Source organism: Salvelinus fontinalis, chromosome 1 (genome assembly GCF_029448725.1).
Source record: "Salvelinus fontinalis isolate EN_2023a chromosome 1, ASM2944872v1, whole genome shotgun sequence".
Lineage (NCBI taxonomy): Eukaryota > Metazoa > Chordata > Actinopteri > Salmoniformes > Salmonidae > Salvelinus > Salvelinus fontinalis.
The window spans coordinates 6,385,118-6,399,133 of NC_074665.1; the positions used below are offsets into that span (position 1 = coordinate 6,385,118).

The 14,016-nt window shown below is 39.3% G+C and overlaps 1 protein-coding gene across 3 annotated transcripts in view; it reads left to right on the forward strand.

Moving 5' to 3' along the window:
- LOC129867891 (zinc finger MIZ domain-containing protein 1-like) overlaps positions 1-14,016 on the forward strand; it is a 470,202-nt gene that overhangs the window by 416,633 nt on the left and 39,553 nt on the right. The gene's annotated exons all lie outside the window — the stretch shown is intronic.

Below are 14,016 nucleotides of genomic sequence, written 5' to 3' on the forward strand. Positions count from 1 at the left end.
GATTGCCCAGCATGCTTTGGGGTGTCACCAAAACCTTGCAAAGACAGGTGAGATTACCCAGCATGCTCTGGAACATCTCCAATATGGAGTATACCTCTACGTTGTTTTAACCAGTGTTGATTTCCTTATCTAAATCTAGATTAGTAGTGGTAGTGACTACAGTAGTAATAGTAGTGGTAGTGACTACAGTAGTAATAGTAGTGGTAGTGACTACAGTAGTAATAGTAGCAGTAGTGACTACAGTAGTGATAGTAGTGGTAGTGACTACAGTAGTAATAGTAGCAGTAGTAATAGTAGTGGTAGTGACCACAGTAGTAATAGTAGTGGTAGTGACTACAGTAGTGATAGTGACTACAGTAGTAATAGTAGTGGTAGTGACTACAGTAGTAATAGTAGCAGTAGTAATAGTAGTGGTAGTGACCACAGTAGTAATAGTAGTGGTAGTGACTACAGTAGTAATTTGTAGTGATAGTGACTACAGTAGTAATAGTAGTGGTAGTGACTACAGTAGTAATAGTAGTGGTAGTGACTACAGTAGTAATAGTAGTGGTAGTGACTACAGTAGTAATAGTAGTGGTAGTGACTACAGTAGTAATAGTAGCAGTAGTAATAGTAGTGGTAGTGACCACAGTAGTAATAGTAGTGGTAGTGACTACAGTAGTAATAGTAGTGATAGTGACTACAGTAGTAATAGTAGTGATAGTGACTACAGTAGTAATAGTAGTAGTGACTACAGTAGTAATAGTAGCAGTAGTAATAGTAGTGGTAGTCATAGTAGTAGTAGTAGTGACTACAGTAGTAATAGTAGTGGTAGTGACTACAGTAGTAATAGTAGTGGTAGTGACCACAGTTGTAATAGTAGTAGTAGTGACTACAGTAGTAATAGTAGCAGTAGTAATAGTAGTGGTAGTGACCACAGTAGTAATAGTAGTAGTAGTGACTACAGTAGTGATAGTAGCAGTAGTAATAGTAGTGGTAGTGACTACAGTAGTAATAGTAGCAGTAGTGACTACAGTAGTAATATTAGTAGTAGTGACTACAGTAGTAATAGTAGCAGTAGTAATAGTAATGGTAGTGACTACAGTAGTAATAGTAGCAGTAGTGACTACAGTAGTAATATTAGTAGTAGTGACTACAGTAGTAATAGTAGCAGTAGTAATAGTAGTGGTAGTGACTACAGTAGTAATAGTAATGGTAGTGACTACAGTAGTAATAGTAGTGGTAGTGATAGTAGTGGTAGTGACTACAGTAGTAATAGTAGCAGTAGTAATAGTAGTAATAGTAGTGGTAGTGACTACAGTAGTGATAGTAGTGGTAGTGACTACAGTAGTAATAATATTAGTAGTAGTGACTACAGTAGTAATAGTAGCAATAGTGACTACAGTAGTGATAGTAGTAGTGACTACAGTAGTAATAGTAGCAGTAGTGACTACAGTAGTAATAGTATTGGTAGTGACTACAGTAGTAATAGTAGCAGTAGTAATAGTAGTGGTAGTGACTACAGTAGTAATAGTAGTGGTAGTGACTACAGTAGTAATAGTAGTGGTAGTGACTACAGTAGTAATAGTAGCAGTAGTAATAGTAGTGGTAGTGACTACAGTAGTAATAGTAGCAGTAGTAATAGTAGCAGTAGTGACTACAGTAGTAATAGTAGCAGTAGTAATAGTAGTGGTAGTGACTACAGTAGTAATAGTAGTGGTAGTGACTACAGTAGTGATAGTAGTGGTAGTGACTACAGTAGTGATAGTAGTGGTAGTGACTACAGTAGTAATAGTAGTGGTAGTGACTACAGTAGTACTAGTAGTGGTAGTGACTGCAGTAGTGATAGTAGCAGTAGTAATAGTAGCAGTAGTAATAGTAGCAGTAGTAATAATAGTGGTAGTGACTACAGTAGTAATAGTAGCAGTAGTGACTACAGTAGTAATAGTAGCAGTAGTAATATTAGCAGTAGTGACTACAGTAGTAATAGTAGCAGTAGTAATAGTAGCAGTAGTGACTACAGTAGTAATAGTAGCAGTAGTAATAGTAGTGGTAGTGACTACAGTAGTAATAGTAGCAGTAGTAATAGTAGTGGTAGCGACTACAGTAGTAATAGTAGCAGTAGTAATAGTAGTTGTAGTGACTACAGTAGTAATAGTAGTAGTAGTGACTACAGTAGTAATAGTAGTGGTAGTGACTACAGTAGTAATAGTAGTGGTAGTGACTACAGTAGTAATAGTAGTGGTAGTGACTACAGTAGTAATAGTAGCAGTAGTAATAGTAGTGGTAGTGACTACAGTAGTAATAGTAGTGGTAGTGACTACAGTAGTAATAGTAGCAGTAGTGACTACAGTAGTAATAGTAGTGGTAGTGACTACAGTAGTAATAGTAGCAGTAGTAATAGTAGTGGTAGTGACTACAGTAGTAATAATAGTAGTAGTGACTACAGTAGTAATAGTATTGGTAGTGGCTACAGTAGTAATAGTAGCAGTAGTGACTACAGTAGTAATAGTAGTGGTAGTGACTACAGTAGTAATAGTAGCAGTAGTAATAGTAGTGGTAGTGACTACAGTAGTAATAGTAGCAGTAGTAATAGTAGTAATAATAGTAGTAGTGACTACAGTAGTAATAGTAGTAATAATAGTGGTAGTGACTACAGTAGTAATAGTAGTGGTAGTAATAGTAGTGGTAGTGACTACAGTAGTAATAGTAGCAGTAGTGACTACAGTAGTGATAGTAGTAGTGACTACAGTAGTAATAGTAGCAGTAGTGACTACAGTAGTGATAGTAGTGGTAGTGACTACAGTAGTAATAGTAGCAGTAGTAATAGTAGTGGTAGTGACCACAGTAGTAATAGTAGTGGTAGTGACTACAGTAGTGATAGTGACTACAGTAGTAATAGTAGTGGTAGTGACTACAGTAGTAATAGTAGCAGTAGTAATAGTAGTGGTAGTGACCACAGTAGTAATAGTAGTGGTAGTGACTACAGTAGTAATTTGTAGTGATAGTGACTACAGTAGTAATAGTAGTGGTAGTGACTACAGTAGTAATAGTAGTGGTAGTGACTACAGTAGTAATAGTAGTGGTAGTGACTACAGTAGTAATAGTAGTGGTAGTGACTACAGTAGTAATAGTAGCAGTAGTAATAGTAGTGGTAGTGACCACAGTAGTAATAGTAGTGGTAGTGACTACAGTAGTAATAGTAGTGATAGTGACTACAGTAGTAATAGTAGTGATAGTGACTACAGTAGTAATAGTAGTAGTGACTACAGTAGTAATAGTAGCAGTAGTAATAGTAGTGGTAGTCATAGTAGTAGTAGTAGTGACTACAGTAGTAATAGTAGTGGTAGTGACTACAGTAGTAATAGTAGTGGTAGTGACCACAGTTGTAATAGTAGTAGTAGTGACTACAGTAGTAATAGTAGCAGTAGTAATAGTAGTGGTAGTGACCACAGTAGTAATAGTAGTAGTAGTGACTACAGTAGTGATAGTAGCAGTAGTAATAGTAGTGGTAGTGACTACAGTAGTAATAGTAGCAGTAGTGACTACAGTAGTAATATTAGTAGTAGTGACTACAGTAGTAATAGTAGCAGTAGTAATAGTAATGGTAGTGACTACAGTAGTAATAGTAGCAGTAGTGACTACAGTAGTAATATTAGTAGTAGTGACTACAGTAGTAATAGTAGCAGTAGTAATAGTAGTGGTAGTGACTACAGTAGTAATAGTAATGGTAGTGACTACAGTAGTAATAGTAGTGGTAGTGATAGTAGTGGTAGTGACTACAGTAGTAATAGTAGCAGTAGTAATAGTAGTAATAGTAGTGGTAGTGACTACAGTAGTGATAGTAGTGGTAGTGACTACAGTAGTAATAATATTAGTAGTAGTGACTACAGTAGTAATAGTAGCAATAGTGACTACAGTAGTGATAGTAGTAGTGACTACAGTAGTAATAGTAGCAGTAGTGACTACAGTAGTAATAGTATTGGTAGTGACTACAGTAGTAATAGTAGCAGTAGTAATAGTAGTGGTAGTGACTACAGTAGTAATAGTAGTGGTAGTGACTACAGTAGTAATAGTAGTGGTAGTGACTACAGTAGTAATAGTAGCAGTAGTAATAGTAGTGGTAGTGACTACAGTAGTAATAGTAGCAGTAGTAATAGTAGCAGTAGTGACTACAGTAGTAATAGTAGCAGTAGTAATAGTAGTGGTAGTGACTACAGTAGTAATAGTAGTGGTAGTGACTACAGTAGTGATAGTAGTGGTAGTGACTACAGTAGTGATAGTAGTGGTAGTGACTACAGTAGTAATAGTAGTGGTAGTGACTACAGTAGTACTAGTAGTGGTAGTGACTGCAGTAGTGATAGTAGCAGTAGTAATAGTAGCAGTAGTAATAGTAGCAGTAGTAATAATAGTGGTAGTGACTACAGTAGTAATAGTAGCAGTAGTGACTACAGTAGTAATAGTAGCAGTAGTAATATTAGCAGTAGTGACTACAGTAGTAATAGTAGCAGTAGTAATAGTAGCAGTAGTGACTACAGTAGTAATAGTAGCAGTAGTAATAGTAGTGGTAGTGACTACAGTAGTAATAGTAGCAGTAGTAATAGTAGTGGTAGCGACTACAGTAGTAATAGTAGCAGTAGTAATAGTAGTTGTAGTGACTACAGTAGTAATAGTAGTAGTAGTGACTACAGTAGTAATAGTAGTGGTAGTGACTACAGTAGTAATAGTAGTGGTAGTGACTACAGTAGTAATAGTAGTGGTAGTGACTACAGTAGTAATAGTAGCAGTAGTAATAGTAGTGGTAGTGACTACAGTAGTAATAGTAGTGGTAGTGACTACAGTAGTAATAGTAGCAGTAGTGACTACAGTAGTAATAGTAGTGGTAGTGACTACAGTAGTAATAGTAGCAGTAGTAATAGTAGTGGTAGTGACTACAGTAGTAATAATAGTAGTAGTGACTACAGTAGTAATAGTATTGGTAGTGGCTACAGTAGTAATAGTAGCAGTAGTGACTACAGTAGTAATAGTAGTGGTAGTGACTACAGTAGTAATAGTAGCAGTAGTAATAGTAGTGGTAGTGACTACAGTAGTAATAGTAGCAGTAGTAATAGTAGTAATAATAGTAGTAGTGACTACAGTAGTAATAGTAGTAATAATAGTGGTAGTGACTACAGTAGTAATAGTAGTGGTAGTAATAGTAGTGGTAGTGACTACAGTAGTAATAGTAGCAGTAGTGACTACAGTAGTGATAGTAGTAGTGACTACAGTAGTAATAGTAGCAGTAGTGACTACAGTAGTAATAGTAGCAGTAGTAATAGTAGCAGTAGTAATAGTAGCAGTAGTAATAGTAGTGGTAGTGACTACAGTAGTAATAGTAGTGGTAGTGACTACAGTAGTAATAGTAGTGGTAGTGACTACAGTAGTAATAGTAGCAGTAGTGACTACAGTAGTGATAGTAGTAGTGACTACAGTAGTAATAGTAGCAGTAGTGACTACAGTATTAATAGTAGCAGTAGTAATGCTAGTGGTAGTGACTACAGTAGTAATAGTAGTGGTGGTAGTGACTACAGTAGTAATAGTAGCAGTAGTAATAGTAGTGGTAGTGACTACAGTAGTAATATTAGCAGTAGTGACTACAGTAGTGATAGTAGTAGTGACTACAGTAGTAATAATATTAGTAGTAGTGACTACAGTAGTAATAGTAGCAGTAGTAATAGTAGTGGTAGTGACTACAGTAGTAATATTAGAAGTAGTGACTACAGTAGTAATAGTAGTGGGAGTGACTACAGTAGTAATAGTAGCAGTAGTAATAGTAGTGGTAGCGACTACAGTAGTAATAGTAGCAGTAGTAATAGTAGTGGTAGTGACTACAGTAGTAATAGTAGTAGTAGTGACTACAGTAGTAATAGTAGTGGTAGTGACTACAGTAGTAATAGTAGTGGTAGTGACTACAGTAGTAATAGTAGTGGTAGTGACTACAGTAGTAATAGTAGCAGTAGTAATAGTAGTGGTAGTGACTACAGTAGTAATAGTAGTGGTAGTGACTACAGTAGTAATAGTAGCAGTAGTGACTACAGTAGTAATAGTAGTGGTAGTGACTACAGTAGTAATAGTAGCAGTAGTAATAGTAGTGGTAGTGACTACAGTAGTAATAGTAGCAGTAGTAATAGTAGTAATAATAGTGGTAGTGACTACAGTAGTAATAGTATTGGTAGTGACTACAGTAGTAATAGTAGCAGTAGTGACTACAGTAGTAATAGTATTGGTAGTGACTACAGTAGTAATAGTAGCAGTAGTAATAGTAGCAGTAGTGACTACAGTAGTAATAGTAGTGGTAGTGACTACAGTAGTAATAGTAGCAGTAGTAATAGTAGTGGTAGTGACTACAGTAGTAATAGTAGCAGTAGTAATAGTAGTAATAATAGTGGTAGTGACTACAGTAGTAATAGTAGTAATAATAGTGGTAGTGACTACAGTAGTAATAGTAGTGGTAGTAATAGTAGTGGTAGTGACTACAGTAGTAATAGTAGCAGTAGTGACTACAGTAGTGATAGTAGTAGTGACTACAGTAGTAATAGTAGCAGTAGTGACTACAGTAGTAATAGTAGCAGTAGTAATAGTAGCAGTAGTAATAGTAGCAGTAGTAATAGTAGTGGTAGTGACTACAGTAGTAATAGTAGTGGTAGTGACTACAGTAGTAATAGTAGTGGTGGTGACTACAGTAGTAATAGTAGCAGTAGTGACTACAGTAGTAATAGTAGTGGTAGTAATAGTAGTGGTAGTGACTACAGTAGTAATAGTAGTAGTAGTAGTAGTAGTGACTACAGTAGTAATAGTAGCAGTAGTAATAGTAGTGGTAGTGACTACAGTAGTAATAGTAGCAGTAGTAATAGTAGTGGTAGTGACTACAGTAGTAATAGTAGCAGTAGTGACTACAGTAGTGATAGTAGTAGTGACTACAGTAGTAATAATATTAGTAGTAGTGACTACAGTAGTAATAGTAGTGGTAGTGACTACAGTAGTAATAGTAGCAGTAGTAATAGTAGTAATAATAGTGGTAGTGACTGCAGTAGTAATAGTATTGGTAGTGACTACAGTAGTAATAGTAGCAGTAGTGACTACAGTAGTAATAGTATTGGTAGTGACTACAGTAGTAATAGTAGCAGTAGTAATAGTAGTGGTAGTGACTACAGTAGTAATAATAGTAGTAGTGACTACAGTAGTAATAGTATTGGTAGTGACTACAGTAGTAATAGTAGCAGTAGTGACTACAGTAGTAATAGTAGTGGTAGTGACTACAGTAGTAATAGTAGCAGTAGTAATAGTAGTGGTAGTGACTACAGTAGTAATAGTAGCAGTAGTAATAGTATTGGTAGTGACTACAGTAGTAATAGTAGTAATACTAGTGGTAGTGACTACAGTAGTAATAGTAGTAATAATAGTGGTAGTGACTACAGTAGTAATAGTAGTAATAATAGTGGTAGTGACTACAGTAGTAATAGTAGTGGTAGTAATAGTAGTGGTAGTGACTACAGTAGTAATAGTAGCAGTAGTCACTACAGTAATGATAGTAGTAGTGACTACAGTAGTAATAGTAGCAGTAGTGACTACAGTAGTAATAGTAGTGGTAGTGACTACAGTAGTAATAGTAGCAGTAGTAGCAGTAGTAATAGTAGCAGTAGTAATAGTAGTGGTAGTGACTACAGTAGTAATAGTAGTGGTAGTGACTACAGTAGTAATAGTAGTGGTGGTGACTACAGTAGTAATAGTAGCAGTAGTGACTACAGTAGTAATAGTAGTGGTAGTGACTACAGTAGTAATAGTAGCAGTAGTAATAGTAGTGGTAGTGACTACAGTAGTAATAGTAGCAGTAGAAATAGTAGTAATAATAGTGGTAGTGACTACAGTAGTAAGAGTATTGGTATTGACTACAGTAGTAATAGTAGCAGTAGTGACTACAGTAGTAATAGTATTGGTAGTGACTACAGTAGTAATAGTAGCAGTAGTAATAGTAGTGGTAGTGACTACAGTAGTAATATTAGTAGTAGTGACTACAGTAGTAATAGTAGTGGGAGTGACTACAGTAGTAATAGTAGCAGTAGTAATAGTAGTGGTAGTGACTACAGTAGTAATAGTAGCAGTAGTAATAGTAGTGGTAGTGACTACAGTAGTAATAGTAGCAGTAGTAATAGTAGTAATAATAGTGGTAGTGACTACAGTAGTAATAGTATTGGTAGTGACTACAGTAGTAATAGTAGCAGTAGTGACTACAGTAGTAATAGTAGTGGTAGTAATAGTAGTGGTAGTGACTACAGTACTAATAGTAGTAGTAGTAGTAGTAGTAGTGACTACAGTAGTAATAGTAGCAGTAGTAATAGTAGTGGTAGTGACTACAGTAGTAATATTAGCAGTAGTAATAGTAGTGGTAGTGACTACAGTAGTAATAGTAGCAGTAGTGACTACAGTAGTGATAGTAGTAGTGACTACAGTAGTAATAATATTAGTAGTAGTGACTACAGTAGTAATAGTAGTGGTAGTGACTACAGTAGTAATAGTAGCAGTAGTAATAGTAGTAATAATAGTGGTAGTGACTACAGTAGTAATAGTATTGGTAGTGACTACAGTAGTAATAGTAGCAGTAGTGACTACAGTAGTAATAGTATTGGTAGTGACTACAGTAGTAATAGTAGCAGTAGTAATAGTAGTGGTAGTGACTACAGTAGTAATAATAGTAGTAGTGACTACAGTAGTAATAGTATTGGTAGTGACTACAGTAGTAATAGTAGCAGTAGTGACTACAGTAGTAATAGTAGTGGTAGTGACTACAGTAGTAATAGTAGCAGTAGTAATAGTAGTGGTAGTGACTACAGTAGTAATAGTAGCAGTAGTAATAGTAGTGGTAGTGACTACAGTAGTAATAGTAGTAATAATAGGTGTAGTGACTACAGTAGTAATAGTAGTAATAATAGTGGTAGTGACTACAGTAGTAATAGTAGTAATAATAGTGGTAGTGACTACAGTAGTAATAGTAGTGGTAGTAATAGTAGTGGTAGTGACTACAGTAGTAATAGTAGCAGTAGTGACTACAGTAGTGATAGTAGTAGTGACTACAGTAGTAATAGTAGCAGTAGTGACTACAGTAGTAATAGTAGTGGTAGTGACTACATTAGTAATAGTAGCAGTAGTAATAGTAGTGGTAGTGACTACAGTAGTAATAATAGCAGTAGTAATAGTAGTAATAATAGTGGTAGTGACTACAGTAGTAATAGTAGTAATAATAGTGGTAGTGACTACAGTAGTAATAGTAGTGGTAGTAATAGTAGTGGTAGTGACTACAGTAGTAATAGTAGCAGTAGTGACTACAGTAGTGATAGTAGTAGTGACTACAGTAGTAATAGTAGCAGTAGTGACTACAGTAGTAATAGTAGCAGTAGTAATAGTAGCAGTAGTAATAGTAGCAGTAGTAATAGTAGTGGTAGTGACTACAGTAGTAATAGTAGTGGTAGTGACTACAGTAGTAATAGTAGTGGTGGTGACTACAGTAGTAATAGTAGCAGTAGTGACTACAGTAGTAATAGTAGTGGTAGTAATAGTAGTGGTAGTGACTACAGTAGTAATAGTAGTAGTAGTAGTAGTAGTGACTACAGTAGTAATAGTAGCAGTAGTAATAGTAGTGGTAGTGACTACAGTAGTAATATTAGCAGTAGTAATAGTAGTGGTAGTGACTACAGTAGTAATAGTAGCAGTAGTGACTACAGTAGTGATAGTAGTAGTGAATACAGTAGTAATAATATTAGTAGTAGTGACTACAGTAGTAATAGTAGTGGTAGTGACTACAGTAGTAATAGTAGCAGTAGTAATAGTAGTAATAGTATTGGTAGTGACTACAGTAGTAATAGTAGCAGTAGTGACTACAGTAGTAATAGTATTGGTAGTGACTACAGTAGTAATAGTAGCAGTAGTAATAGTAGTGGTAGTGACTACAGTAGTAATAATAGTAGTAGTGACTACAGTAGTAATAGTATTGGTAGTGACTACAGTAGTAATAGTAGCAGTAGTGACTACAGTAGTAATAGTAGTGGTAGTGACTACAGTAGTAATAGTAGCAGTAGTAATAGTAGTGGTAATGACTACAGTAGTAATAGTAGCAGTAGTAATAGTATTGGTAGTGACTACAGTAGTAATAGTAGTAATAATAGGTGTAGTGACTACAGTAGTAATAGTAGTAATAATAGTGGTAGTGACTACAGTAGTAATAGTAGTAATAATAGTGGTAGTGACTACAGTAGTAATAGTAGTGGTAGTAATAGTAGTGGTAGTGACTACAGTAGTAATAGTAGCAGTAGTGACTACAGTAGTGATAGTAGTAGTGACTACAGTAGTAATAGTAGCAGTAGTGACTACAGTAGTAATAGTAGTGGTAGTGACCACAGTAGTAATAGTAGCAGTAGTAATAGTAGTGGTAGTGACTACAGTAGTAATAGTAGTGGTAGTGACTACAGTAGTAATAGTAGTGGTGGTGACTACAGTAGTAATAGTAGCAGTAGTGACTACAGTAGTAATAGTAGCAGCAGTAGTAGTAGTAGTGACTACAGTAGTAATAGTAGCAGTAGTAATAGTAGTGGTAGTGACTACAGTAGTAATAGTAGCAGTAGTAGTGGTAGTGACTACAGTAGTAATAGTAGCGGTAGTATCAGTAGTAGTAGTAGTGACTACAGTAGTAATAGTAGCAGTAGTAATAGTAGTGGTAGTGACTACAGTAGTAATAGTAGCAGTAGTAGTGGTAGTGACTACAGTAGTGGCAGTAGTAATAGTAGTGGTAGTGACTACAGTAGTAATAGTAGCAGTAGTAGTGGTAGTGACTACAGTAGTAGTAGTAGCAGTAGTAATAGTAGTGGTAGTGACTACAGTAGTAATAGTAGTGGTAGTGACTACAGTAGTAATAGTAGCAGTAGTAGTGGTAGTGACTACAGTAGTAATAGTAGCAGTAGTAGTGGTAGTGACTACAGTAGTAGTAGTAGCAGTAGTGACTACAGTAGTAATAGTAGCAGTAGTAATAGTAGTGGTAGTGACTACAGTAGTAATAGTAGCAGTAGTGACTACAGTAGTAATAGTAGCAGTAGTAATAGTAGCAGTAGTGACTACAGTAGTAATAGTAGCTTTAGTAATAGTAGCAGTAGTACTAGTAGTGGTAGTGACTACAGTAGTAATAGTAGCAGTAGTAATAGTAGTGGTAGTAATAGTAGTAGTAGTGACTACAGTAGTAATAGTAGCAGTAGTAATAGTAGTGGTAGTGACTACAATAGTAATAGTAGCAGTAGTAATAGTAGTGGTAGTGACTACAGTAGTAATATTAGCAGTAGTAATAGTAGTGGTAGTGACTACAGTAGTAATAGTAGCAGTTGTGACTACAGTAGTGATAGTAGTAGTGACTACAGTAGTAATAATATTAGTAGTAGTGACTACAGTAGTAATAGTAGTGGTTGTGACTACAGTAGTAATAGTAGCAGTAGTAATAATATTAGTAGTAGTGACTACTGTAACGGCGGTCCTCCTCCTCTTCTACCGAAAAGGAGGAGTAGTGATCGAACCAAGGCGCAGTGGAGTTTAACGACATAATTTATTTAACAAAACACGAAAGTGACTAAACTAACAAAAACAACAAACGGTGTAGACAGACCTATACGACGAACTCACATAAAACAAGAAGAACGCATGAATAGGACAATTAGACTACACAAAGCGAACAAACCGTAACAGTCCCGTATGGTGCAAACAATTACACAGACACGGAAGACAATCACCCACACCGAACACTGTGACAACGCCTACCTAAATATGACTCTTAATTAGAGGAACGCCAAACACCTGCCTCTAATTAAGAGCCATACCAGGCAACCCAAAACCAACACAGAAACAGAAAACATAGAATGCCCACCCAACCTCACGTCCTGACCAACTAACACACATAACAAACTAACATAAATAGGTCAGGAACGTGACATAACCCCCCCCATAAGGTGCGAACTCTGGGCGCACCAGCACAAAGTCTAGGGGAGGGTCTGGGTGGGCATCTGACCACGGTGGTGGCTCAGGCTCCGGGCGAGGTCCCCACCCCACCATAATCAATCCTAACCTCCCTCTCCCCCTAAAAATGTCCACCCTCAATTTACCCCCACAAAATCCTTTTAGTAACATCAATGACATGGACAACACCAGGACAGAGAGATAAATCAACACAGAGGGATAGCACCAGACAGAGGGATAGATCAGAAAATAGAGGTAGATCAAGATAGAGAGGGAGATCACGATAGAGGGGCAACTCCGGACTGAAAGGCAGCTCCGGACAGAGAGACAGCTCTGGACTGAGGGGCAGTTCTGGTTATATAGCCGTTTCAGGCTGAAGGGCAGCTCATGGCTGACTGACGAATCTGGACGCTCATGGCAGGCTGACGGCTCTCGACGCTCATGGCAGGCTGACGGCTCTCGACGCTCATGGCTGGCTGACGGCTCTCGACGCTCATGGCTGGCTGACGGCTCTCGACGCTCATGGCTGGCTGACGGCTCTCGACGCTCATGGCTGGCTGACGGCTCTCGACGCTCATGGCTGGCTGACGGCTCTCGACGCTCATGGCTGGCTGACGGCTCTCGACGCTCATGGCTGGCTGACGGCTCTCGACGCTCATGGATCGCTGGCGGCTCTGGCAGATCCTGTCTGGTTGGCGGCTCTGGCAGATCCTGTCTGGTTGGCGGCTCTGGCAGATCCTGTCTGGTTGGCGGCTCTGGCAGATCCTGTCTGGTTGGCGGCTCTGGCAGATCCTGTCTGACGGACGGCTCTAGCGGCTCCTGTCTGGCGGGCGGCTCTAGCGGCTCCTGTCTGGCGGACGACTCTGTAGGCTCATGGCAGACGGGCGGCTTTGCAGGCTCATGGCAGACGGGCGGCTTTGCAGGCTCATTGCAGACGGATGGCTCAGACGGCGCTGGGGAGACGGATGGCTCAGATGGCGCTGGGGAGACGGATGGCTCAGACGGCGCTGGGGAGACGGATGGCTCAGATGGCGCTGGGGAGACGGATGGCTCAGATGGCGCTGGGGAGACGGATGGCTCAGATGGCGCTGGGGAGACGGATGGCTCAGATGGCGCTGGGGAGACGGATGGCTCTGGCCGGATAAGGCGCACTGTAGACCTGGTGCGTGGTGCCGGAACTGGAGGCACCGGGCTAAGGACACGCACCTTCATACTAGTGCGGGGAGCAGGGACAGGGCACACTGTACTCTCAAAGCCCACTCTATACCTGGTGCGTGGTACCGGCACTGGTGACACCGGGCTGAGGACAAGCACATCAGGATTAGTAGGGGGAGACGAAACAGTGTGTACAGGGCTCTGGAGACGCACAGGAGGCTTAGTGCGTGGTGCCGGAACTGGAGGCACCGAACTGGATACACGCACTACAGGGAGAGTGCGTGGAGGAGGAACAGGGCTCAGGAGACGCACTGGTAGACTAGTGCGTAGTGTAGGCACTGTAGGTACTAGGCTGGGGCGGGGAGGTGGCGCCGGAAATACCGGACCGTGGAGGCATACTGGCTCTCTTGAGCATTGAGCCTGCCCAACCTTACCTGGTTGAATGCTCCCGGTCGCCCGACCAGTGCTGGGAGGTGGAATAACCCGCACAGGGCTATGCACTCGTACAGGAGACACCGTGCGCTCTACTGCGTAACACGGCGCCTGCCTGTACTCCCGCTCTCCACGGTAAGCCTGGGAAGTGGGCGCAGGTCTCCTACCTGCCCTTGGCCCACTACCTCTTAGTCCCCCCCCCAAGAAATTTGTGGGTGTTACTCACAGGCTTTTTGGGCTTCTGTGCAAGACGGGTTCCCTCATAACTCCGGTTCCTCTCTCCTGTAGCCTCTGCTCTCCTCAGTGCCTCCAGCTGTTCCCATGGGAGGTGATCCCTACCAGCCAGGATCTCCTCCCATGTGTAGCAACCTTTCCCGTCCAATATATCTTCCCAAGTCCATTCCTCCTTTTCCTGTCCCTTAC